General features: G+C 44.7%; 1 long non-coding RNA gene across 2 annotated transcripts in view; it reads right to left on the bottom strand.

Annotated features, from left to right (window-relative positions):
• LOC109282170 (uncharacterized) overlaps positions 1-23,635 on the bottom strand; it is a 357,724-nt gene that overhangs the window by 97,073 nt on the left and 237,016 nt on the right. Inside the window, exon 4 of one of the 2 annotated variants that reach the window (XR_009457424.1) lies at positions 20,796-21,074. This is a non-coding gene — a long non-coding RNA (uncharacterized LOC109282170). Of the gene's footprint in view, positions 1-20,019; positions 21,075-23,635 lie in introns of those variants that run through there. The other variant, XR_009457423.1, reaches the window with a different exon arrangement.

The following is a 23,635-nucleotide window of genomic DNA, read 5'->3' on the forward strand; positions in this document are numbered from 1 at the left end:
GCCCACTATGATATCCAAAAGGTTGATGAAAGTTGCACATTTAAGTCCCTCCTTTTTCAGTGTGTTTTTCCTGATTGTTAGAATTAGGAGCACTTACATGTTGTAATAAAAAGGTCACAACAGTTCTCCTCCCCATCCCCACCATTACCAGTGACTCTTAGAACCTCACTTGGCTCTATAATTTCTTTGAGTGACTGTTGCATGATCCACATACCAAGCTGTGGGAAGACAAATACCTTTCAGCAAGCTCAACAGGCATTTAATTTTGTTTTGCACCCCCCGAGTACCTTTGAGTGTGAGTGAAGAAAATTTACTGACTGTTTGTCTTTCCTCTAAAGTTAACCAAGACGTCATTTGTGGGGCATGTCAGACGTGCTTGAAAGTAATATTTTATGCTGCTTTCTTAAACTGTAAGCTCTCTAAGGCAGGGAACATGTCTTTCTAAGTATTTGGATATTGCCTGGCAGTATCCAGCCCCAGTCACAACTGAGAGCTCTGAACACTACTGCAACATTAATATTAATTAGTCAAATAGCGCTAAAACAAAATTTAAGACACCTTGAGATAAAGATATAATCTATAATGCAGACACCAAGATCTTATGCCCTCCTAACCTTAGCCTGTATATAAAACTTCCCCCAACATTACTGAGAACTCCAAACAAAGACCTAGAATGAATCCTGGCACGGAATAACCTAACATCCAATCCATCTGGTTCCCTCAAAAAGAAAGTGAGCTAGAAGAATGAGTATCAGACTCAGTAAAGACATTGGAAGCTCCAGTCCCTGTTCTTTCACTTCGATTTGTTGTGCCACTGAGTGACTCACAATCTTGAGCATATTACAACTAAACATCCAAGAGTGTTGTATAAAAAGCTTCCTGCAAGCATGAAGGATTACTGCTGTTGTAGGAGAAGCATGTTGACTACTCAGGCACCAGAATACACTGCTACTTCCCAAAACTGGCTTCTAGATAGAGATTGCATTATATTTCTAGAGTACATGAGATACCGGTGGCCCACATGGAGTTCCATCTGTCATAGGGGTATAATCACAGAAAGTCAGGTACACAGAGAACCAGGCAGTTCTGAGGTAGAAACTTCAGCCATACAAAAAGGGCTTCATGTTATTAATATAGTGTAATACAGACTCTATTCACATCTGTCATCCCACAGCACAATCATATTTCACCCTTTGGGAGAGCTACTATGAAACTATGAATGTTCAAATTGTAACAAAGGTGGAACTGTCAAGGGACCTAAGGCATGCAATATGGTCACTGTTAGCAATCTTACAATAGCCTCTCTACTTAAAATCATAAAATCATAGAAAATTAGGGTTGGAAGGGACCTCATGAGGGCATCTAGTCCAACCCCCTGCTCAAAGCAGGGCCATCCCCAACTAGATCGTTCCAGCCACAGCTTTGTTGAGCTGGGTCTTAAAAACCTGCAAGGACAGGAATTCCACCACCCCTCTAGGTCCGCGGTTCCCTATCTTTTTAGACCACAGACCAGCAAACCATGGACCGGTAGTGACAGTGGACCAGCAAACTGCAGACCAGCATACTGAAGTCTGGAAGTGACCACCATACTGCTGAGGGGCAGGCGACCCTTTTTTATACTCAGTATAAATAAGGGTTGGCTGCCAGTCCACAGTATGCCAGTCACTTCTAGACTTCCAGTCCAGCAGCCAACCCTCCTGTGGACCAGCAGCTAACCCTTTGTGGTCCAGAATTGGGCTGTGGCCCAAGGATTAGGAACCTCTGCTCTAGGTAACCTGTTCAAGTGTTTCACCACCCTCCTAGTGAGAAAGTTTTTCCTAATATCCAACCTAAACTTCCCTTGCTGCAACTTGAGAAACATCCCTATTGCTCAGAGCCTTCTCACAATGGCAGCAGAACATGAAATCATTAAAGGCCCCAATGACATTTGTTAAGTAGTACAGATTTTTTTAATATATAATCCATGTTACAGAATTATCATCATAACCACCTTCAGTCAGGTTTCCCCACAGATAGTGTATTGGGCACTGCCCATTAAAAAGAGAATGTTGTATATTTGGTATCTATTTCTTTCATTTTTATCGGGGGCAGCTGATCTGTTTCTGTTTGAATCCCTGAATCTATGGGTACATACAAGTGTTACATTTAGATGGCCCTAGCCAAGCTTAAGATGACCTAAATGTCTGGGTGTGCAAGTGTTCGCAGGGCTTAGTGTGGTAGGGCACTTGATGTGCCTGCCACTTGAAGAGGTTAGGCAGCCTGCTGAGCCACCAACAGGTGGGGGGTCAAGGCTACTTGCAGTCAGCTGACCTGGGGGACCAGCAGATGAGGCTAGGCCTGATCAAGGGAGTCACCTGATTGGAGGAGGGCTAGGTTTGAGGGAGGAGGACAGGGTATAAGCCGGGAGAGCCTGGAGTTCTTGACTGGCCTAAGGCAGGGCCAAGACCTAGGAGAGGCCGAAGGTCCTTCTGTGGCAATAGCCGAGAGGAAGGGGTCAAGAGGCGTGCAGCTCAGGATGACGATGGCTGGTGCTACGACATCTGAAGAGGATGGATCAAGGACAGGGGTCTGAAAGTGAGCTGGGGGCCAGAGATGAAGGACTCAAATGGGAGATAGGGCCAGGGCCAGGGGGCCCAGTGGCTAGCAGCCCAGGAGAGGTGTAGAACATCTGGGGGGAACCCAGAGAGACACAAGTAAGTTCAGGAAGGCCTGAAGAATGGTCCTGGGTTAGACCTGAAACTGCATCCTCCTGGGACTGGTTAGCAAGGTGGGTCTGCCTGTGGCAGGGCAGCCAGCATGAAATGCCATTCATGGGCTACTCCAGGGAAAGGCAAGGATGGGGAGCCAGAAAGCCTCAGCTCCCACTGCCTTGTGGGTCACCCATGGAGGGGGAAGGCTAGGGGAGCACACCCCAACAGAAAAGCACTTGTCCAGGGAAGAACCGGGACCACATGGGTCCAGCGGCCCAGAGAAGGGCCAGGAAAGACCGAGACCACTGGACTAGAACTTAAGTCTGGGCTCATCTCCCAGCTCTGACACTCTCCACACATTACATGGGCAGTCGTTTAATCCCTGTGCATTAGTTCCCCATCTTTAAAAGGGATATAAAATGTTCCCCTTTCCCCACCCTTTGTCCATCTTGTCCATTTAGATTATTGATTTTTTGGGGACATTTACAGTGGACGTGATCATCCTGCATGCAAAGATGCAGCTCGTGTAGATGCACCCTAGCTAGCTTTCAACTAACTAACTCAGGCACACATACCAAAGTTACCAAAGTTAGTTGAAAGCTAGCTGGACTAAGTCTACAAGAGCCGCAGCCACAACTGGACTGCAGTGTAGTTGTGCCCTATGTGTATGTACAGTACACCGCACAATGGGGTCCTGATCTCAGCTGGCCCCTCCACACAGTACTGTCACATATGTAATAGTATCTGCTGATCCAGAACATAATTAATTTAAATAGCAAAAGATACAGACAGTGCAGTCTATAAGAGAGCATATAAGTTATCTAGTAAGGATAACTATATATTTTTTAGTCTGCCAGCCTTATAACTGGCCTTTAAATGAGGAAAGAAAAATGAAGAAATGCTGCAGGCTTTAATAAAGCCAGCTGTATTGTTTAGGACATATTTTTATTAAAGCTATAAAATAAAATCATTTTGCAGCAACATTTGGGAAGAAAGTAATGAACATCTAAAGGTGCTAGCAGCTGAGGGAGTTGGTGAAACACAAGCAGTTGACACTATTTGGGTAGCCTGACTGTACGCTAGAAAAAAGAAACAGAGTTTAACAGACAAAGGCTATTAAAACTTTCAGCTAAACCCTCAAGCTGATATGAATCAGCTATGCCGGTTTATGCTCACAGAGAATTTGGCCCTTAAATAAAATAACCTGATGCTGAGCTATCTAAGATCTTTTCTCATCTTCTGTACACAAACAGCATGAAAGGAAGCATCCCATGTATGACATGCCAAAATCCACATAATATATCTCATCGCACTTCCGCATCACATCCCCACTGCCTATGACCTATGGCCCCTTTCTTCCATAATTCTCTACTGTCCCCACAGCCCCACTGCATAAGCATGGTTACCTATTTCCTCCAAAAACAAACTTTGCCTGGTAACCATGGACATAGTTTACCTAGTCAAGAAAACATACAAACCAACTGTCCACTGTGAAAAAATGAGAATTCTTCTGTTCCCACTCACTGGCCCATCCCCATTGACACCAGGGTGGTGATTTTTCTTATCTGAGGAAATGTGACCATATGTGAGAAGATTACATCCTGGAATATTGAACTCACAGTGGGCAATGGCTTTTTTTCCCTCTTCTGTAATCACACTATTGAAAGATCGATCCGACAGGATATTATTGACATAGACTTCTTATAGCTCCAATTAAAAGGTCCCCAGGCACCCATTCAGCTTCTTGGATGGCTCATTTGGAAGAACATTTAGTACAAAGGAACTGCTAAATCAAGGACAGTGAAAGCATGCTTTGCACTGAAGGGGGCTTTCCAAAAGATCTCAAGAGAGCATGGCTCACTATCCATATTAGCCTGATAGATCATACGAATACCAGAATATTACCAAAAGAAAATGGGCAAATAGTAAATGCCTTAGCATGTATACAGGACAAAGCAGAATCAATAGCACAAAGGAAGGCTGTGTAAGCTTGGCAAATACAGAAGAATCTCCACACAAAAACGGTGGTAGTTTTCCAACGAGAGAAACAGCAACTAAGACTCTTATGTTATTTTCCTGACAAATGTCACTGACTTTTTGTATGACATAAAAAGGAATGTTACATACTGAAATGTGGCTTCTTTACATGTCTAAAGAGAGGTGGCCTGCTTTACAGAAGTGCTGAATAGTGAACACCCACAATCCCGCTGATGCCAAACAGACGTGTTCTAGTGTAAAACTTAGAGAGAGAAATTTCATATTTTTCTGACCTTCCTTTACATATATCATGGGAAATCAAGGAGGAAAAACAGAGAACCTTACCATTTCCCTCCTTCATTAAAAGAAAGGCTGTTCTTACCATTAAGGGACACAGAAGACAGAGATTCAACTTCTGGCTCTATTCTGCATAATCTTTGGCAGATCTCTTCTTAGCTCATTTCCTCATCTTTAAAATGGAGATAAATCCTTTGTCTTGCAAAATTAGACTGAGTTCTTGTATTGCTTACTATGTGCACATATACACTAACACTAAGAAAGGGCTCTCAAAGTCTTTATATCCATATGGGAAAAGATTTATTCTGCCTCCAGAGGAATTTGGCACCACAAAAGAAGGCTGTGTGCTCAGCTGGACTTACTATGATACGAATAGTGTTATTTAGATGTGCTTTGAGATCTCTAGATGAAGACTACAGCAAAAGATTGCAACGGTTATTAGTAGCAGCAACTCAAAATAGCCCCCCATTTCCAGAACTTCTAAAACGTCCACTTTTGAGGCTGAAATTTTCTATACTTGGTCTGGAAGGGTAAATAAAAATATCTTTCTGAAAATGCGAACAAAATCCCTACAGCTGTTTTTGTGCTATGGAACAGTGAAAAACAAACATACACACATTTCTCCCATTGTAATAAAATTCTAACCACACTTGTTTTTGACCAGGGCAACAGCTAAAACAGCTGAAGTTCGAAATGTGAAACTTGGCACAGACATTGTCCGTAATAAGGAGTACATGGTGTGCTGTGTTTGGGGAAGGCAGATTTTTATTTTTTTAAATTATAATTGATTAAAAAAATCCTTTCTCACCATGCTTGGTAGCATCTGCTATGGTTTTAAACAGAGCTTAATGAAGCTGTCCCTTTATGACATCACTGTACTTTCTCTCTCTGCCCAGACTGATGGGCCCAGGGGATTCAGCTCTCAGACTACTGCTGACACAATTTGCATGAGGGAGATTTTCAGTGAGATATTTCCACACACAGCCTTCACACCATTGTGTTCAGTACTGCCAATAGACACAGTATTTGTAGCAACACAGTGAACACCTGACTGCCATGGGAGATGAGGGTTTGTACCATTTGCAGGACTGGCCCCACTGTACAGAGCTGAAGAGTGATATGCATTAACTAGATCCCTTTAAAATATCACTGTTTCTTACTAGGTGCTGCTAGCACAGTTTTAACAGCAATTTTTTTCCCCTGGAAAATAATATTTCAGAGCCATGCAAATAAGGCCACTAATACCTATCCCTCAGGTAGTATGGCTAGCATTGTTCTTAGAGAAAAAACTGTCACTATTGTTTGGAGAAGCCAGGTTAATAACAATCAGCTGTGAACACATAGTAAGTAGCGCTCTTTCGATGGCAGGGAAACTCTTCACACTTTGAATGTTTACCCGAACATTGTTCAGAGTCTCTTTGATCTGTAAAATGGGTCTGGAGCACAGCAAGAAGAGAAACTCTTTATTAAAAGTCTAGTTTTTCCTCTTTCCAGTCAGGCTGATTCAGCAGCCGAATCTCTAAATCCAAATCGAATTGGGAGACCCATTAATCTCTCTGAATCGATTCAGAGAGATTCGGTCACAGACTGTACAAGCAGGCACTAGGCAGTGCCAGTAGGAGCAGCTGGGGGAGCAGCCAGACAAGCCCCAGCTTGAGATGGCAGTCCCAGGAGAAGCCACAGCTCATCCGGCTGCTCCCCCAGCTGCCCCCCTGCCGGGGCAAGGCAGGCAGTGCTGGCAGCCTTGGGAACAGCCACAGCTCCTGATTCGATTCCCTAGCTCCTGGTTTGATCCCCCAGCTCCCCGATGATTCCCCCCCAGCCCCCATGGCTTCTCCTGGGGCTGCCGGCTCAAGCCGCAGCTTGTCCGGCTGCTCCCCCGGCTGCCCCCTGCCAGGGTGAGGCAGGCAGTATTGGCAGCTCTGGGAGAAGCTGTGGGGCAGGGGGAATCATCGGGGAGCTGGGGGAATGATTGGGAGCTGGAGGATCAAACCTGGAACTGGGCAAGAGAACCCAGAGCTGGGAGGAATGATCAGGGGCTCAGGGAATGAACAGGGGCTTCCCCCTAGCTCCTGGTTTGACTCCCCAGCTCCCACTTTGATTCCCCAGTTCCTGGTTTGATCCTCTAACTCCCCAATCATTCCCCCAACCTCCCACGGCTTCTCCTAGGGCTGCCCGCACTGCCTACCTTGCCCCAGTGGGGGAGCGGCTAGACAAGCTGCGGATTTTCCTGGGCTCATCTCAAGCTGAGGCTCATCCAGCTGCTCCCTCCGCTGCTCCTGCCGGCACTGCCTGCCTGTATAGTTTATGGCTGAATAAGATTCAGCACCGAATATCTTCAGATTTGGCCAAATCAAATCAGGACAGCAATTCAAATCACCAAATGGAATCACTGTCCCTCCAAATCACTGAATCCGAATCCAAATTGAATACTTTCTGCTTTGCACAGGCCTACTACTCAGTCCCAATGAGAGCCAGTAAGTGCTGAGCTCTGAAATAACAATAACCAAGAAAGAAGAAAGTCAGCAAGACACTTCTGAGGCATAAACTGGTCACAGTTTTGACCAACTGTATTTGCCCATGGCTACTGGACACACCCAGATGCTGACCTTTGCTTGAATTATTTAGCACAGGTGATTCTTTCAGCGATTTGTGCATTGACTGGTACATCACTGGAGAGCCACTGTCCAGATATATGTATGGCCCTACAATTTACATCACCAAGTCCCTTGCTTTAAGAGGAAGAAGACTAAAGATTGCTTCTTATATTACTGTAAGTACAACTGGCCTTGAACTAACAATTTCTAGGTTTCCTTTCCAGGTTGCAATATTACAATTCACACCCTCCCATGCCAACAATTTTTCCTGATAACTACAAGCATTACAAATCAAATTTGAGGAGCACAAGGTCATAAAATAGAAGCAAGGATCAAAATTTCACCAAAAAGCAAACTTCCCTCCACATTTTTCATTCTCCCGAAAACACCCCATACAAGCAAAGAAGGTTTCAGGGAAGAGAGGGTGGTCTTACCAAAATGGGCGACACTGCTGTATTGCTACGGTCTGGTTCAAAAAGCAAATCCAACATGTACCTATTTATCACTTGACGGAATCCTACTCTTGGCATGATGAACAAAAGGCGATGAACCAAAGGGACTGCTGATCTCAGTAGCACTGGTACAAGGACACCAAAGACAATTGTCAGATTCCAAATGTACATGGTTTTAACTGAGATCATGGTCTAGCCCAGCCAACAGGCAGCCCATGGGTCACAAGCAGCCCACAAGGGGTTAACACATGGGCTGAGGTTCCCACACAGCCACCATAGCAACCTCTGCCCCGGCTGCAGTGGCAGCCAGGGTCTTGGGGCTCTCACTTCCACCCCCACCTCCCACCTTCTCTTAGGTGCTCCTGCCCCAGGGGGCAGAGGGGTGTAGTGCAGCACAGCCCATGGTGCTGGGGGAGCTGGCAGCTCAGAACACCCATGTGGCATAGTGCGACAAGGGAGCCTACAGTGAGCTAAAGCTGAGGCAGGGTGCCACACAATGCAAGAGAGCACAGCAGAGTAGGGGAGTGAACCACAGTGTGATGCCTGGGGGCCCTGTGACCCCTGCTCGCATTGCCCCCACAGTGTTCAGCCCTCACTAGTGCAGCCTGTGCGGCATTGTGTCCCCAGCCACTTTGAAGTTGGACAGCCCTGGTATAAACCATCTCTAACTTCAAATTATTCAAAACGAACCTGACATATCAAACAATCTCGCTATATAATTGTAAGACTCTTGCAGCCCCCACACTTGGCTTTCTTATTACCTCTTTTTTAGTAGAAGGTATGGCAGGCTGGTACCTTAGAAACTAACTGGTTCAGAGAGGCATGATGTTTGTAGGCAATGACCTACCTGGTCAAATGCTATCACTTTTCTTGTAGCAACATTAGCATCTCTATGAGAGGATCAGACAACTTGCCAATAATACCACTAAAAAAAATATGCTTGTGAGCTTGGACCATGAATTACACCAAAGATGAATGTGTTTGAACATGGTAGCCTGATTGTGGCCTTTTGAGTATTAGAGGATAGTTCAAGGTGGCGGAAAATATGGCCTGCCAGGCGATTTCATCCAGCCTGTAAGCACCCACCAATTAATTGTACCCTGCCCAGCCCACATGCTTCACTCCCACCCTCATGCATGGCAGGGCCCCAGCCCTGGCCAGAGCACATAGCTTCCAGGCAGGGCTGCTGCTGCCATTGCTGCAGCTGCCGGCAGACCTGCTCAGCTTCCCTGGACTCCGACACCTCCTCCTCATGTCCCTGCTGCAGAAGGTAGGGAAGCTGGAGCTGGGTGGGACCGCGGAGCTCAGGTGGGCAGGGGGTGGGTGTGTAGGGTTTGTGGGGTGTGAGGAAGGGTGGGAAGGGTGTGGGGACCCCCACACAAGTCCCCCCCATGGTGCACAGCCCCCATCAGCAGCAACAGTAGGCCCTTGGGGTGCTCATGGCCCACTCAGGCATAGGCACAGTCACCTGATGGCACATTACTCTAGCCAGTTCTGGAAGCTACACAAGGTAGCAAGGAGTGGCGCTAAGCCAGTCCACCTCTATCGTATGGGGCTCCCCATATCTCAAGTGCAGCTCCTGGGACTGGCACACCACCACAGGGAAGCCCTGGTTCATGGAGCCAGTTGCCCTCTCTGCTCCCTGCCACCACATGCACCTCCCAGAACTCCAGTGGGAAGCAGGGAGTGGGGCTTCTCACCAGGATGGAGTCCCAGAAAGTGCATGTGGCAGGAGGGAGCAGGGAAAGCAGCCAGCTCCATTGCGCGGGCCTTCCCCCTGGTGGCGCACAAGTCCCAGAAGCTGCATGTAAGCCCTGCGCAATAAAGGTGGGCAGACCTGGCTCCGCTCCTTGCCACCATGTGTAGTTCCCAAAAGTGTCTGGAGCCATGCACTGCCAGTTGGCTGCACCTGAGCAGGCTGTGAGCACCCCAAAATCTCTCTGCCTGCTGCTGCTGCCAGCAGTGGTGGAAGCTGTGCACCATGGAGAGGGTGTAAGGAGGGGGTCTCCACACCCCACAAACCCCACACACCCACACCCTGTCCACACATACCCCCACCACCACTGCATATATACATACCCACACCCCCCAACGTACCCTACATCCCCCACACACACAGCCACACCCCCTCACAAACCCCATACTCCCCCACATACCACCATACACATGCACATACCCAACCACACCCCACACACAATATACAAGTATAAGTTTTTATTTTTAGCTATTACATAATCACCTCTATATACACTGTGCAAATGCACATAAATCAGGACAAAAGTATTTTTTGAAGTAAAATTAAAATACGTCATAGTAAATTTTGGATTTTTAGTATATGATTTGTGTTTTTTTCCAGTTCCAAGATGGCAACTGCCCCTCCCCCGCCAAGAAGTACTTCTGGGGGCAAGGGAAAGACCTCTGGTGGCAAAGGTCAGGGGCTAGGGGGCAGGATTTCCAGTCCCAAGATGGCAACCGGGGGGCAGAGCACCTGTCAAGGAATGGGGCTACCATTATGGCCCTCAACAACTCACCAAAACTCATTAAGCAGCCCTCCTGCCAAAATAATTGCCCATCCCTGGGATAGTTACTACTCTAAGGAAGTAAAAATGGAAATAATTGGAAATGCCAGCTCTTGTATTACACTTCAAATTTGTCTCTTCTAATAAAGTAAGATAAGATAGCTCCTCCATCACAGTGAACACCTTGGGCTGGATCCGTAGCTGGCAGAACTGCATGGTTTTCATTTTACACCATCTGAGGATTGGTCTTGTTTGCTTTGGAATGAGAATGGAGTTAAAAATTAATTTGATATCCTCTTCTCAGGAGGCATTTTTCCAGCAGGAGACAGCTATTTCTGTTTGGAAGTCTAACTTCATCAGACTCCTTGGAAAGAACCTTATTACTGATGCCCATTTGACCACAGCCCTTGGCTCATGCAGTAGAAACTGCGGAGGGTATTATGGAACTTGCAGACTGTTGCAAGAATTTTATTTTGGAAGGAAAATAGCTCAGGTTGACACAAGTTTAAAAAAATAACTAGACCAGTACAAAGTGATGTTTACAGTATGTTATTTCCTTTTTGAATAAGAATCCAGACCTTGTTTCTGTTATTAAAATACCGTATGTACTTAATCTAGGTTATCATTGCATCAACAAGTACTGCAGATACCACCCATCAAACTCTGGAAGCATCCCAAAAAGGAGAAAGCTTCAAAAGAAGGGGAAAAAAAACATTTCAGCCCTAGAAAGTTGTTAAAGATTCCCTTTTATCTGACATTCAATTTTCCTGAAACTCACTGAGACAAGATCAGTCTTCTTTTACTGGTGCTCTTTTTTTCACCTCCTCTTTATATGCTCCTGACAGCACAATGTACTGCAGTGCAGAGACCCAGCCTCGCAGTCTTTACATGTCTCCCACTGCCAAAAAGAGTAAAACTTAAAAACATGGTCAAAGTGCTGGTCTGAGAAATGGCCATGCATGTAATGTAGCACTTCATACATTACTAATATATTCAGAACTAATCTGTCCTTTAGAATTTGTCTCCTTGATACAATTCTGCCACTAGAGAGGGTGGAAAAACCTGGCAACATCAGCCTTTGCTACCATGAAAAGGTGCTGGAAAACCTGAAGGCTAGGGGTTACATTTAGCACTGGTCTAAGTCTCCAATGAAGTTTCTAAAGTGTAACAAACACCTTATATGTGTTACACTAGTGAACTGGAACCTTCCCATACCACTAACTACTGATTTCACTGCTCTCCTTTAGACTGGTAAAGTGTCATGCCCAACCCCATTTAGTAATGAGTAGTTTATCACATCTGATATATCACATTCAACCCATTAAGCCTGGAGCAACATCAGCAAAGTTAATAAAATTACACCAGTGGTTAAAATAGGTGTGTGACCAGAATCATGCCTCATATCTGAGCAAGTTAGAAGCAGTAAAGTAAGAACTTACACCCAATTGCCAAGGACCATACCACACAGGAAGGAAAAGAAAGGATAATGTGTTAAAACAGGAAAAAATACTGTGGGTCACAGCATGGCCTCCATAACATCTTCCTTTTCCTCTGACCTACTGGAGGAACCCCTTTTTCCGGACTGGGAAGGCCATCAAGAGGCAAAGGGTGGGGTGCTTGCCCTTATGTATGAAATCCCACTAGCATTATGTGATAAAATATTCTTTAGAGAGACCCAACTGTTTCTGATTTGGCACATGAAGAATGGTAGCTTGTTATTTTTAGAAGTATCTGTAAAGTTCCAAGAAAAGCAAAGCCTTGTGCAAAGAGAGAAAGAGAAAAAAGAGAGAGACAGTATTTGCTAAAGTATCACATTCATGCTGTACAGGTACAGCAACCATTCCCTGAAACTGCTTCAGCCTATTCTGTCCAGAACTGTCAGATTTCCTTGCTCATGGAAAAAAGATACCTGTTTCATCCCTTTTCCACAATAGGCATTAAAAAAAAAATCTACCTCTCCTAACCCAGACTCAAGTGTCCCTTGCTGCAAGTCATAATGAAATGCTTCCCCCAACCGCTGCATTACAGACATCAGGTTCCTTCAGTTTGACTCATAAGATGGCCCTGAGGGAATTTAAGCCTTCAGCAGGAGTCAGGTCAGCATAAACCTGAGGAAGCAATCTGGATATTTTGTTGTTTGTTGGTTGGGTTTGGTAGATCATCATTCTACCAAATGATCATCATCAGGCATCATTTTATATATATATATATATATATATATATATATATATATATATATATATATATATATAGGGAGAGTATATATACACATATACAGTATGTGCATGCGCACACACGTGTACACAACTTCAAAACAAAAGAAAAGACTTAAACTTTACTTCCAGCATGCTATATAAAGATCAAAATATCTTTACAATTTCTTGCAGGGAAGAGCATTGCAAGTATACAAAGTTTGCCTGAATGTCTTGAGCATGAAACTGAGTATCAGCATTGTTTTTCTCCCTTAAGTTATGAACATTTTTCCAGTCACAACCATGGATAGGGAGGTCATTCAAGGTCTCGAGATTCTATTTTACTGTTATGATGAATAAGTGAACTGTATTAATACTATTAATCAATTTTGCTGCTCTTTTTGGTATCAGCTTAAGTAAAAATAAAGTCCTGAAAGATGCTATGCACCTGATTCAGCAAGGTACTTAATTTCATAGTAATTCTAAAGATGTGACCTCTCACTGTGAGGATCACGGATTTTGAAAAGGGAGGCGCAGATGGTGTGGTCCATCATCACATGACACAACACATTTTTCTCCAGTTAAAAAAAGCTAGAAGCTCTACCTATATGCTAAGGGCCTAGTGTAATATTATTCAGTGTATGATCAAACCAAAAACAAATATAACTTTACTGGAATTTGCTAGATAATAAATTGAGCTTAAAAAACACAACTAAGCAAAAAAAGGTCAAAAGATATTGTCTTCAGTCCTGTAAACATTATAGTTAAATTTAAAAAAAACAAATAAGTGTCATAAAACAATATCTAGCTTCTTAACAATATATTGAATCCTTCATTGTAGGTCATTTCCACATCTGAGTTAATGTTCACCAGAATTAGGGTTTTTAGCTAGTGTTAAAAACAGTTGGTAGGACTGTGAAAGAGAAGAGAGATGTTACCAGAAATGACTAATAGACAACAGAATTACAGAAGAAAGGATACCTTGAATAACAGAACATCAAAACACTACAAAGCAGAGAAGGTCATTAACACTTGTTGGATAAAGAGGGATTAGCAGGAACTAGACCAGGCAATTGTTTCAGCTGGAGGGCCATTTAAATGAGTTTTAGTGAGCTGTCAGGGGCTGCAAGGGTAGCCCCCACCTTGACCTGGTGCCCCACTCGCTGTTCACCCTCTTGGGGCCAGAAGTCCCACCCCAACCCCTCATGTTTGCCACTGGAATTCTCTACCTTTGCCCCGAGAAGTACTCCTTTTGGGGAAGGGAGTTTGCCATCTTGGAACCAGGAAAAAAACAAATTATATACTAAAAATCAAGCATCTACAATAACAAATTTTAATTTTGTTTCAAAAAATATTTTGCCCTGATTTATCTGTATTTGTATAGTGTATATAAAGGTAATTGCATAATAGCTGAAAATGAAGTCTTACTCTTGTATACTGGGGGGGGGAGGGATGGGGTTTGTGGGAGGTTGTGAGGTATGTGTATGGGTGTTTGTGTATGTGGCGTGTGGGGGAGGGTGTGGATGTATGGGATTTGTCAGGGGGGTGTCAGAGGTGTGCATAGGTGTTGGGGGGGTGGGTAGGTGGGTATGGGGTTCGTGGGAGCTGTGGGGGTGTGGATGTGAGGGGGTGGGGGGCCAGTGGGTATGGGGGGGTTGTGGAGTGGGTTGCTTGTGGGGATGAATGGGGATGTGGGTGGGTGTGGGACTTGTGGGGGGCTATGAGTGTGTGGGAGGGGGGAGGAGGGGGATGGTGTGTGTGTTCAGGGGGTGTGGGTGTATGTATATGGTGGGGGGGTGGGGCCCCCCATACAAACACCCCTCCCCCATTGCACACAGCTCCTGCAGTCAGCAGCAACAGTAAGCAGAATCCCCCGGTGATGTGCGGTCCCTGCAAGCCCCAGGATTGCAAATGGCTGGGCTGTCAGCTCCATCACACAGGATGTACATGCCCAAGCCCGATGCCACCAGGGGGAGCTGATAAAGCTGATGGTGCAGGTCATGGAGCTTTGCTGGGGCAGCAAGGAGAGGGGCAGCACTGGCCCAGCTCCATAGAATGGAGCTCCCCACCATTCCCTATGACCTGCATGTAGTAATGAGTAGGACCAGGCTGCTGGGTCCACCACATGGGGCTCTCCCTAGAGGTGCACAGCTCAGGCAGAGAACCCAGGACCTGCATGCAAGCCCCACATAATGGAGCCAGGTGGACCCTCTGCCCCCACCAACCCAGGCTCCATGTTCCTGTTGCCCCAGCCCCAGGGCACCGGTGCAGGCCCCACACTCCCACACACATGCCACTTTGCTCCCACCCACCTGCCACCACCACCACCACCACCACTTCCACCCCCTACCACCGCCATTTCCTCTGCCCCCATCCACCGCCACTGCCACCATTCCCCTGCCACTTGCCTAACTTCCTGCCTGCCCACTACCCCCCTCACCTGCTATCACCACCACTCCCCACCATCGCTGCCCACCAAAGCCACCATTTCTCCACCCACCACCACTTCCCTACATGCAGGTCTGGGGTCAGGGCCATCCTGCAAGCGAGGGTAGCAGCTCAGCATGTGCTTCCCCTGCAGGAATGAGCAGGGCTTAGTATTATGAACGCACAGCTGGGGTAGTCCATGGGCCAGGCTGCATAGAGAGAATTGGTAGGTAACCACCCATGGGCCAAAAGAAATTGCCTGACAGGCCAAATCCAGCCCATAGGCCATATTTTGCTCACCCCTAAATTAGATGGATTATACCGAGCCATGTAGTTACTAGACTCCCTTAGTGCTACTTGAATAGAAATGTAGCTGTTCCTCTCAGGCAGTTGGTTTTAAATTATGTTGGAGAAGGAATCAAAGGGGCGAGAGATGGAGATGGTGTAATTGCACCACTGGATCCACCCCTGTATCTCTCCCACTGACTCAGTATTACTCACATGTTTAATTAAGTAGATGCTTAAGTATCTTGCTGAATCAAAGCTGGAGAAGTCAGCACCCTGATCAAGCCATAAGGCTCATTCTAAAACTGTGGATATGGGTATCTTATTTCTCAATACAGCAGGTATTCGGATACCGCAGCTAAACTCCTAAATTAAGTACAGTCATTCAAAAAGCCCAAGGTAGAATCCATCTACTTGGTTATATGGTTTCCTGTAATCAGCCTAAACTAGACTGGCAGAGAACAATATATGCATTCACCTTTTGGTGGAGGGGGGAAACAGGTTTTCTGCAGTGGCCAAGTCCTGCAGGTTACCCATGCTCCTGCATGCCTCCTAGTGTGCCCTGCCTGCTGGAGAGTGCTGAGCACAATGGAGTGACCAAGCCACCTCTGTTTGACCACCAGGAACAGGCAAACATGCCCTTGCACCATGCCCCCACCCCCCACTACTCTAGGACCCTGTAGCTGTGGGTCAAAAAAGACTTACAGCACCCATGGCCCATGAACCTGCCTGCACTGGCTGAGCTGCAGAGGTAACAAGGTTGCCTCCATGCAGACTCAGTCCTTATGTATAGCCCCCTGCCATCTCGATACACCAGAGGCAAGCCACACACACCAGTTCTTGCTCCAGGGGTGTGGGGTCCATGCTGGGGTCCAGGTGGCACAGCTCCTGTCTCTGGCCTCTGAGATGTGGTGTGTGGGAGCCAGTTAGGCTCCTTGAGGCTGTGCCAAAGCATGGGACCATGGGGGTCCCTGGCTGGCTGGGTGTGTGAGAGCCAGAGTGAGGCTCTATGAGGTTGTGCCCAAGCAGAGGGCCATAGAGCATCTCTGGCTGGGTGTGAAGCCATGGGACTTTGGCTGAGCATAGGGGCATGGGGTTCCCTGGTTGAGTATGCAGGAGCTAGGGTCAGGCTCTGTGGAGCTGTGCCTGAGAATGAGGGTTCTCCCAAGCTCAGTGTCATGTTTGTGTGTACATTGAGAGTCGCTTCATGACAGGGTCCAGGAGTACAGCATGGGGACATGGGTGCCCAGGTCCTGGGGGTTATGCAGGAAACACAGACACCCTCTGTTGCCTGCCTGTGGCTGACAGATTGTGAGAAACAGCAGGTGGAGCTGGGTCTGTGGTGGCTCAATTCTGGGAGAACTTAGAGGTGGGCCTGAGTGTTAGCACACTCCCCAGCAAGGGCAGGTGTGCGGAGCAGCAAAGGAGGTTGGGATGCTGAAAGACACTGATCTAACTTGAATCAATAAGGGATTTGGTACAGAAGTTCAAATAAATGGTCTAACCTAAACCAATTAGATTTGAGTGCATGTCAAACTAGGTCTATCTTAGTTCAGATTCCACCATTTTTAGACCAGTCTAGACACAGACAGAAATGTAGCTCCTGGGTCTAACTCATGGCACTTCACAGAAAGTGCCATGGGTTAGACTGAATATCTCCCCCAACAGACATTAGCTGTTGGGTCGGGAGGATGGGAGATTGAGCTCCAATTCAGAGCCCATCCAGGGAGTAAGGCTGCTGCATCTCTGCAGCTTCTTCCCCTTGTTCCGCCTCCTCTCTCCCAGCTCCTGTGCTGACTCAAGATGGGAGAGGAAGAAGGCAGGGAAGGGAGGCCTGTTCTGAGGTTTCCCCAGCTACACTGGAGTGTGGAGGGGGGGTGGATTGGAGCCCCCCCCTTTGAGGGGGCTCCTATCCACCTGCCCCACCCTCCAGCACCGGCTGGGTAACACCCAGAACAAGCTCCCTCTGTTCTCTTCTTCCCTCCCATTCTGAAAACTGCACCAAGGGCAGTGCTGGGCTGTCAGGTGCTCCACTTAGGAGCAATTTCATCTGAACCCTCATGTAATGAGGGTTCAGATTTTCCCAGGATTGGGTTCTTTTAAAGTGTTCTGCAGCCATACACTTGTGTTTGGTCACAGCTGTAAAGCACTTTCAGGGGCCAGAATGGGCAAAAATTGTTACTTCTGTCTGTGCCTTATGTGAACCTAATTTCTGTACAGTCACAGGTTTAGATTGATTTCCAATCACTTAGACTGGTTTATGTGTAGTGTCTGTACCTGGCCCTAGGGATCATAACATGAGTTGGTATTGTAAGGAATTCTTTCAAAGGAGGATAGTTCACAAATTACTATGTCCATGAGTCACTCATTTATTTAGGGGCTTTTCTGAATACAGCTGGAGCAGAAGCAGCTGCCAGACAGTTAGTTATAAATAGGGCCAAGAATATAAACACAATCCATCAACTCTACTAACTACCATGCAATCACCTATTTTAAACTGCCGTACAATAGTGCACAAAGAATCAATCTCTCTGTTTTGTTAAAAACAATAAACATTATATTTACCCACATGGTGCTACAAAAAAAAAAAAAAACTGAGATAGAAGTGAAATACAAACTGATAAAGTGATATCTGCCTGAGTTTGCAGATACATCAAATTGGTGTTAGAAGCATTAGATTCCTTTACTTAGCACATCAACTTGATGGTTCTGCTCATCTGTGTGTGTTAGCATAATGTATCAGGGTGTACTTGGTAGCCGTGTTGGTCTAAGACAAAAAGACATACAAAAAACTAGAACTCTTGGTTTTTTGTATGTCTTTTTGTCTCAGACCAACACAGCTACCAAGTACACCCCTGAAACATGGAAGATGCTGAATTTTAGCCGATTTTGGATTTTAAACTTCATTGCAGAACAACAAGGGGGGATTGCCTCCCTGCCTCCCATCTGACACCTCCAGGGAAGGAATTCTGCCTGATCAACACATCAAAGAGCTACTCAACACAGCTCACAAAGATACTCTCATGGGCCCAGAGGGACAGACTTCATCTTCAGCTCCCTCTGTGCAAAAATAAAGTTTATGTCCTACCTATGGGGACTTTTTACCATCTTGTACCATCTACACTTTTCCCAGAGCTTGATGAAGGGACTTTGATCCTGAAAGCTTGCAGAAAAGGACACTTTTCTTGCCATTTTCCAGTTGGTCTAATAAAAGGTATCATTTTGGAACCAAGAGTTCTAGTTTTTTGTATGCCTTAGCATAATGTAGGCTTTAGCAAAGGGGCAGCAGGGCAGTCAGCTATTGTTAAGAATTGCCAGCGGGAGGTGCAAAGAATTCAAACTACTTTCTCCTCAGATTTAAAGTCACCTCTGTCCCTACTGAAAAGGAAGTCTCAGAAAAAGCCTCCTCCAGTGTCCTAAGGCTGAGCTATCCCACAGATTCCACACACTACCACAGGCCTGTTGCTCCCTACTCAGCTGCCAGAAACTCCCCACACAGCTTCTGCAACCCACCATCAACCCAAAGATGTTGGGTAGCATGATGGAAACTTAGAATTTGTGCTAATATAAAATAGATTGCATTGAATATCAAAAACAGTGCAGACTGAAGTGGACTGCAAGAGGATGAAGTCCCACACAGGACACTTGGCCTTAGTTGTAAACAGCTAGTCAAGCAGTCCACTGCCTGGGTCTCTACTGGCAGTATCCTCATAGAGGCTAGGGAGATCTGGGGTTGATGACATTCATCAAAGATCAAAACTCTATTAAATCAAAGGCTGAACCTGATTATCCCTCTCATTTCCATGAGCTTTCAAACCTTGTAACTCTGTGGGCTGCAAGAGCTAGTGCCTAGTTTAACTCCCATGAAGTTTGTCCTTCCATGGAAGTTCAGCTCAGCCCTGATGTTGGTATAACCAAGAGCAGAATCAAATCTGATGCCTCTAGTATTTTGGACAGGGAGTGCTGCAAGTGTCAATAGTTAAGAAATGAAATGTGATGACGCATCTTCTTAGTTAAAGAAAGGTGCTGAGGGTTGTCTAGAGTCCCATTAAGTTCCCTCTGCTCAGAAGGGTGACACCCATAATGTGAAGTCGCTAGAGTAGAGAAATATCCTACAGTGTCTTAGGAACTTTATTTTGCTAACTTCTTTCCTCTTTGTCAGTAAACCAGAAGAAAAGTCATATCAGGCCATCCAGCTGACCCTTGCCCCTGGTTTTTGGTTTTTTTCAGGGCAGGGTTTGCCTGTTCTACCTACTGGGAAAGAATACTGTGCTCCTGTTAAAGCATACAACAGCCAAGCTGAAGACTGCTGAGATGTAAGGCAGTATATCCAAGCAATCCTTTCATGAAAACCTTGTATTAATCTCTGATAACTGAAGTGGGCATTTGCCCAGCCCATCTTGTACTGATATTTACTTTGTCTTTTATTGTAAGCTCCCCTGAGCATTTTTTGGGAAGGGCAATATATAAACCTAATAAAATAAACAAATAAAACAATATAAATTCATTTTTACTGTAGCAAGACTATTATTTCTTCCACCACTACCCATCAAAAAGAAGTGAAGAAAAGTTGATGTCTGGATTCATTGGTTATCAACTGCAGTTTCAACTCAACTGTTCTAAGCCTTGAAGAGTCATGAAAACATCGATTCCCACAACATTTTCACTTAAAAAAATATTGGCATAACCATCCCGTGAAAATAATATTTGTTCCTGTAAAACCTTTCTGGTTTTGATTGTGATCTAAAACCAAAAGCACAGTTTTGGATTTCAAGTTAGAAACTCATGCTCCCATCCTGCACTTATATTCAGAAGATGTCAGATTCAAAATTTCAGATTTAGTCAAGCTCTAAATAATATTGTACTATAACACAATATTGAGTCCCCTGATTTGAAAGATGCATTACTGTAACATTAGAATGTCAGGCAATTGTACCAGGCAATTTCCCATGTTTATTTTTATAGGGTGATTCACTTCTGTGACCAAAATAAGAGGTTTGTCATGAGAAATATTTTTCGTTCTGTTTTACATATAATAATCTCACTAAAACAATGTATTAGAATACATTCCTAGAATCAAACGTACACATGTGTTTTCTTGTTTTCACAGATGTGCTAAAAATAGTGGCATGTATCTTCAGCAGTATGGGCTTGGAACAAATTCTGAAGTTGTATCCACTGTTAATATCTACCAAAGCAATCCCTTTGATTCATTTAATTTTTTTTTAATTATGCTTTAAAATATATCAAACCACAAAACTAAGATTTTTCCTAATGTAACAAAAAACCCACTACTTTCTGAATATGAAGGATAAGAAGATGCAATATAAAAAAAAATGTTCAAGTGTATTGCACTCACCACTTAGCAAGGAGAAATGGAGTCATGATCCTGCTGGAACCAAGAGCAAAAAAAGTCTCATGTTCACTGATATTTATAGACTATTTTGAGACTTATGGACTCCTAACACGAATCCTCTTCTCTCAGCGGTGGGAGTCAGGAGTAAGTTTGTTAAGACAATGGAATTTGTAGCAGGTTCATCATCACTGCTTCAGTTTCCCCAGTGGTGCTTTATTGGTTTTCATCCTGGAGAGCATCTTCTTTTAGCAATGGCAGAAAATGTGTGCCTTTGTTTCTACCCTGAAAAAGCAACAGAAGCACCCAAACATGACAATCCTTCAGCCTCAGTGAGGTTGAGTTACTTAATAATTCCTTCTTCTAGGGCTACAACTTTCATCTCATTGATACAAGAACAGATAAGAGAGTATCAGTTTGCCTTTAACAGGTTAAGTATTTTTTTCCATGATCCATGACCCTTCTCAATGCATACAGCTCATTCTTTCCATGGGCCATGCTTTAGTCTTCCCAACACTCACATAAGCACTGAGAGGCCTTTCGCTAATAATCCCATCAAGCCCTAGTCACATGACCCCCCAAAACAAGTAGCTAGCACTCCATTATGACCAAAATCTTCAATAGTGGAGTCACTTAGCTTCTCTCTTTTCACCACCTGCACCCCACCAGGATCATTATATTCCTGCTTGTTGCTAGGACTCTTCCCAAGCCCTCGCTCTCATGGATGAAGTTTGGCACAACTTGAACCTCTCTGGGATTTTTCACTGCGTATCTTGAAATGTTTTGCACACGAGTGTGGCCATTTGTTTCCCTGGGGACAAGAAGGAGCTTCACACCCTGTGCCGCTGCTACTGTCCCCAGGGAATGCCTGTGCCACGTGCCCTCTGGCACATGGCAGGTTACCCCAGGTGGGGTAAGGGAGGCTAGGGCCAGCACTGGGCTGGCCCCAGAAACTTTACCTGGGATCCTGGAGGCCTCCTGGGGCTGCAGCAGTGGTGATTCTGCCACTTGGAGCGTAGCCAGCAGCTAGAGCACAGCTCCAGCCAGCCAGGCTCCAGTTCTGGGTAGCACACACTGCCCCTACATGTGCCGCCCTGCTTTTTTTTCTTTTTTTTTTTTGCATGGGTTTTTTTTACCCTGGGATCTCCCAGGATCAAAAAACACCCCCACACTGCTTCCTTGCAGTGTGGAGAACAGCTGAATGTGCAGTATGTGGTACCACAGATATGTTTGCAGCACCACATACCACTTGGCCTTGGTCATCTGAATGCCGCTTAATAGTCCCAGTTCACAGTCACGTGGTTACTGATCTATACCACCTATCAGTCCCTCCAGAATACAACTGCTATCTGTTACTCGGGGCAAGTGCGTCACTAGCAAAGATTTTAGCAACATTAGACTTCTGTTGAACCTATGTTAGGAATAAGAAAAACAAGCCCAATGTATTATGTTATTATCTTTGAGCATACATGATATCTAGATGATATATGGTGATAGAAACTGTGCGTAGCAACTGTGAATCCACAAACTATTTTGCACATTACTATTTTGTTTATATGGATAGGAGATAAAAACAATACCATAGGCCACAAAAACAAGGAGAGCCTGATTGTCACAATACTCTTACAATGACCTATAAGATTGTGCCAGTACATACAGAGCATGACTCAAAGCTCATGCTTCCCAACAAGCCAGTAAGAAGGCTTTTTATCAACGTTAGAAGAAGAACTGTGAAAAAAGAGCTGTAAGGAAGCAGGAATCCCAGGGAAGTTTAAAGTGTACCAACCTTGTCCAGGACATAGAGATATTGGGAATAGTCCAAAAAAGTCATGTCAAGTCCACACAAGCAAGGAGAGTCCAATAGCCATCATATCTGACAATGACATTAGGCTATAAACAGATGTTGCATTTGTCCCTGTATCAGTTGTGCCTGTGTTCATCCCAGAACAAAAAATATCCTGGGATTTGTGTGTATACACATCGCCCTTTTCATCAGGGTTTAGTGAACAGCTGAATGCAGTACCGCTTTTCTGACATTGATTTAATGATGCAATTCTGGAATAACTTTGCAATACAGCCATACTTTGCAAAATCTGAAGATAAATTGGTCCTACTTTTTACCTGAGAAACTTTTCAGGATTAATCCTCGGACAATGGATGTGGACATCTGTTCAACTGCATTTTTTTCCCAGGAAAATATGGTTTATCCCAGTATAACTGTGACTCCTGTTTGCAGCCTTATTGTGCCAATGCATGCAGAGCATGACCCAAAGCTTGTGCTTCCCAAAAAACAGTAAGAAGGAAGTCATAGCAGTTTTACGTTTGTTTGTTTTTTCCATAAAGTACTCAAAGCTTGGCTTTAGAGATAGCCAAAAAATTTTAGCAAAACATTTTCCCCCAAAATTTAGATTCAATGAAACCCAAACTATTCATAGGAAACAATTACTTTCAACATGCTTTCTACCTAAGAAAAGTCTTAACATTCATGAAACAACCTCTTTCAGCATTTTCAAAACAAAAAGTTTGATTGATTCTGATTTATCTGGTTTAAATCAACTTTTCACCTTGAAAGAGAACATCAATTATACTAATAATATGTTTTAACAGGCTGATACAAAATGAAACATTTTGAAATTATTTAAATGAATTATTTCAGTCCAAAATCATGTTTTCTATAATTTTTCGGGGGGTTCCTGGTTCAGAAACATTTTTAATATATTTTAACTTGCCTCTTTCCTGCCTCCCCCCCAATTCAAGACTGCAAATAGTTTTCTTGTCTGACTAGGATTTTTAAAATGTTAAACCAGATTTTTCAGTCTTTTCCACCACCACAAAATTTTGCCAGC

Source organism: Alligator mississippiensis, chromosome 1 (assembly GCF_030867095.1).
Source record: "Alligator mississippiensis isolate rAllMis1 chromosome 1, rAllMis1, whole genome shotgun sequence".
In the NCBI taxonomy this organism is placed as follows: domain Eukaryota; kingdom Metazoa; phylum Chordata; order Crocodylia; family Alligatoridae; genus Alligator; species Alligator mississippiensis.